This window comes from Mobula hypostoma (genome assembly GCF_963921235.1).
Source record: "Mobula hypostoma chromosome X2 unlocalized genomic scaffold, sMobHyp1.1 SUPER_X2_unloc_1, whole genome shotgun sequence".
Classification (NCBI taxonomy): Eukaryota; Metazoa; Chordata; class Chondrichthyes; order Myliobatiformes; family Myliobatidae; genus Mobula; species Mobula hypostoma.
In genome coordinates this window covers 216,895-221,700 of record NW_026948169.1, presented here as the reverse complement: position 1 = coordinate 221,700, position 4,806 = coordinate 216,895, and positions in this window count along the sequence as shown.

Below are 4,806 nucleotides of genomic sequence, written 5' to 3'. Positions count from 1 at the left end.
TAGTTGACAGGTGGGTATTCTTCAATAACCACCTGGGTGATAGAGCCCTGTGAATCCGGGTTCTCAGACTGGATCTGCATTTCGTCGTCTGCGTCTGTGTTTTCTTCTATCTCCTGCACATGCTCTTCTGATCGCTGGGTGAGTTTCAATTTCTTTGACTGATGTTCTGAAGACTCATCCTGACTATGAGCTGTATTATCAGCACTGGTCTCTTGGTCATCTTCACGTTGACGTTTAGGCATAGGAGTGGAGCCTGAAACTGTTCAAATACAGCAATGGAAGTGGATGGTCGTTCCATTGGGGAGTTATGCACAACATCAGAAGAGTAGGGAAAGGAAGAGGAGGGCAGTAGTAATAGGGGACTCGATAGTAAGGGGGTCAGACAGGTGATTCTGTGGATGCAATCCGGAGACCCGGATGGTAGCTTGCCTCCCTGGTACCAGGGTCCGGGATATTTCTGATCGCGTCCAAGATATCCTGAAGTGGGAGGGAGAGGAGCCAGAGGTCGTGGTACATATAGGTACCAATGACATAGGTAGGAAAAGGGGAGAGGTCCTGAAAGGAGAATATAGGGAGTTAGGAAGGGAGTTGAGAAAAAGGACCGCAAAGGTAGTAATCTGGGCATCACTGCCTGCGCCACGTGACAGTGAGAGTAGGAATGCAGTGAGGTGGAGGATAAATGTGTGGCTGAGGGATTGGAGCAGGAGGCAGGGATTCAAGTTTTTGGATCATTGGGACCTCTTTTGGCGCAGGTGTGACCTGTACAAAAAGGACGGGTTACACTTGAATCCTAGGGGGACCAATATCCTGGCGGGGAAATTTGCAAGGGCTACTGAGGTGACTTTAAACTAGAATGGTTGTGGGGTGGGAATCAAATTAAAGAGACTAGGAGAGAGGAGGTTAGTTCACAAATTGAGAAAGCTAGTAGACAGTGTGTGAGGGAGGATAGGCAGGGGACAGAGATCAGGAGCGCTCTGACCGAAGATGTAGGGGACAAGGAAGAAAAAGATAACAAAGTTGTTTGCTCCATTAAGGATAAACAGAGAGTAAGAGGTGGAGAGTTTCTATTTGATGTTGTAGTTATTAGTGAAACATTGTTACAGGAGGGGTGTGATTGGTAGGTAAATATTCCAGGATTTTGTTGCTTCAGGTGTGATAGAATAGGAGGGGCAAGAGGGGGAGGTGTTGCATTGCTTGTCAGAGATTATATAACAGCGGTGCTCTGGTGGGATAGATTAGTGGACTTGTCCAGGGAGGCTATTTGGGTGGAATTGAGGAATTGGAAAGGTGTAGTGTCGCCTATAGGGGTGTATTATGGACCATCTAATGGGGACCGAGAACTAGAGGAGCAAATCTGTAAGGAGATAGCAGATATTTGTAGTAAGCACAAGGATGTGATTGTGGAAGATTTTAATTTTCCACACATAGACTGGGAAGCCCATTCTGTAAAAGGACTGGATGGTTTGGCGTTTGTCAAATGTGTGCAAGATAGTTTTTTGCAGCAATACATAGAGTTACCAACTAAAGAAGGGGCAGTGTTGGATCTCCTGTTAGGGAATGAGATAGGGCAGGTGATGGAGGTATGTGTCGGGTCCAGTGATCACAATCCCATCATTAAAGACCCCCGTCGCCCAGGGCATGCCCTCTTCTCATTTCAACTGTCAGGGGGGAGGTACAGGAGTCTGAAGGCACAAACTCAACGATTCAGGAACAGCTCCTTCCCCTCAGCCATCAGGTTTCTGAATGGACAATGAATCCATGAACACCAGCTCACTACTTCTCTCTCCCTGTTTTTGTACTACTTAATTAATTTAACTATTACCTACATACTGCCATTGCCTTTTGGTGCCACAGTAAGGGCCTTAATGGAGTGCCAGTCTAGTTGGATTTTCTCAACCATTCATGCCCAAAAAGTGCTTTCCCTCCGCTTTTCAATACAAAACTGCTGTGTTTGGCCTCCATACGTCACATTCACCTTCGTAAGACCATGAAACAAAGGAGCAGAATTAGGCCATTCAGCCCATCGTGTCCACTCCACATTTCATCATGGCTGATCCCGGATGCCATTCAACCCCATACACCTGCCCTCTCACTATATCCCCTGATTCCCTGATCAATGAAAAATCTATCAACTTCCACTTTAAATATACCCAGGGACTTGGCCTACACCACAGCCTGTGGTAGAGCATTTACAGATTCACACTTTGGCTAAAAAATTCCTCTTTACTTCTGTTCTAAAAGGTTGCCTGTCAATTTTGATGCCATGCCCTGTACCTCTGGATACTTCTATTAGAGGAAACATCCTCTCCACCTCTCCACATCCACCCTATCTAGTCCTTTCAACATTGAGTAGGTTTCAATGAGATCCCCACACATTCATCTAAATTCCAGTGAGCACAGGCCCAAAGCTGCCAAACACTCCTCATATGTTAACTCCTTCATTCCCAGACTCATCCTCATGAACCTCCTCTGGACTCTCTCCAGTGACAATACGTCCTTACTGAGATAAGGGGCCCAAAACTGTTGACAACACCCCAGGTGCAGCCTGACTAGTGTCTTATAAAGCTTCAGCATTATCTCCTTGTTTTCATATTCTGTTCCCCTTGAAATAAATGCCAACATTGCGTTTGCCTTCTTTACCTCACACTCAACCTGTGAAGTGACAATCTGGGACCATGAGACAAAGGAGCATTCAATTCTCCTGCCTCCAGCATCCAGACTCGCCTCAAGTCTCCTGCCTCCAGCTTCGCCTCGCCTCAGTACTCCAGCCTCGCCTCATCTCCTGCCTCCAGCGTCCAGCCTCACCTGGCCTCAAGTCTTCTGCCTCCAGCCTCACCTCACCTCGTCTCCTGCCTCCAGCGTCCGGCATCGCCTCAAGTCTCCTGCCTCTAGCCTCACCTCAAGTCTCCTGCCTTCAGCCTCCAGCCTTGCATCAAGTCTCCAGCCTCTAGCCTCACCTCAAGTCTCCGACCTCCAGCATCCAGCCTCACCTCAAGTCTCCGACCTCCAGCATCCAGCCTCACCTCAAGTCTCCTGCCTCCAGCCTCCAGCCTTGCATCAAGTCTCCAGCCTCTAGCCTCACCTCAAGTCTCCGACCTCCAGCATCCAGCCTCACCTCAAGACTTAAGCCTCCAGCTTCCAGCCTCACCTCACTTCAATCCTCCAGCCTCGCCTCGTCTCCTGCCTCCAGCTTCCAGCCTTGCCTCAAGTCTCCTTCCTCCAGCCACCAGCCTCGCCTCAAGAATCCTGCCTCCAGCCTCCAGCCTTGCCACAAGTCTCCTGCCTCCAGCCTCCAGCCTTGCCACAGGTCTCCTGCTTCCAGCCTCCAGCCTTGCCACAAGTCTCCTGCCTCCAGCCTCCAGCCTTGCCACAGGTCTCCTGCTTCCAGCCTCCAGCCTTGCCACAAGTCTCCAGCCTCCAGCCTCGCCTCGACAAGTCTCCTGCCTCCAGCCTCCCCTTGCCTCATCTGCCTCCAGTGTCCAGCCTAATCTTGCCTCAAGTCTCCTGCCTCCAGCTCTAGCCTCCAGCCTCGCCTCGTCTCCTGCCTCCAGCCTCCAGCCTCGCCTCACCTCGTCTCCTGCCTCCTGCCTCAGCCTCGTCTCAAGTCTCCTGCTCCAAGCCTCCAGCCTCACCTCAAGGCTCCTGCTTCCAACCTCGCCTTGCCTCAAGCCTCCTGCCTCCAGCCTCGCCCAAAGTCTCTTCCCTCCAGCCTCCTGCCTTGTCTCAAGTCTGCTGCCTCCAGCCTCCAGCCTCGCCTCGATTCGTCTCCAGCCTCCAGCCTCACCTCGCCTCATCTCCTGCCTCCAGTGTCCAGCCTCGTCTTGCCTCAAGTCTCCTGCCTCCAGCTCCAGCCTCCAGCCTCGCCTCGTCTCCAGCCTCCAGCCTTGCATCAATTCTCCTGCCTCCAGCATCCAGCCTTGCCTCAAGTCTCCTGCCTCCAGCCTCCAGCCTCGCCTCGCCTCAAGTCTCCTGCCTCCTGCCTCCAGCCTCGTCTCAAGTCTCCTGCTCCAAGCCTCCAGCCTCACCTCAAGCCTCCTGCCTCCAGCCTCGCCCAAAGTCTCTTCCCTCCAGCCTCCTGCCTCGTCTCAAGTCTGCTGCCTCCAGCCTCCAGCCTCACCTCAAGTCTTCTATCTCCAGCCTCCAGCCTCGTCTCAAGTCTACTGCCTCCAGCTGCCAACCTCGCCTCAAGTCCCCTGCCTCCAGCCTCGCCTCGTCTCCTCGCTCCAGCCATCAGCCTCACCTCAAGACTTTTGCCTCCAGCCTCCAGCCTCGCCTCAAGTCTCCTTCCTCCAGCCACCAGCCTCGCCTCAAGAATCCTGCCTCCAGCCTCCAGCCTTGCCACAAGTCTCCTGCCTCCAGCCTCGCCTCGCATCCAGCCTCCAGTCTCGACTTGCCTCAAGCCTCCAGCCTTGCCTTGCCTCATCTCCTGCCTCCAGCCTCGCCTCGCCTCAAGTCTCCTGCCTCCAGCCTTGCCTCACCTCAAGCCTCCAGCCTCACCTCACCTTAAGCCTCCAGCCTCCAGCCTTGCCACAAGTCTCCTGCCTCCAGCCTCCAGCTTTGCCACAAGTCTCCTGCCTCCAGCCTCCAGCTTTGCCAGAAGTCTCCTGCCTCCAGCCTCGCCTCTTCTCCTCGCTCCAGACATCAGCCTCACTTCAAGACTTTTGCCTCCAGCCTCCAGCCTCGCCTCAAGTCTCCTTCCTCCAGCCACCAGCCTCGCCTCAAAAATCCTGCCTCCAGCCTCCAGCCTTGCCACAAATCTCCTGCCTCCAGCCTCCAGCTTTGCCTCAAGTCTCCTGCCTCCAGCCT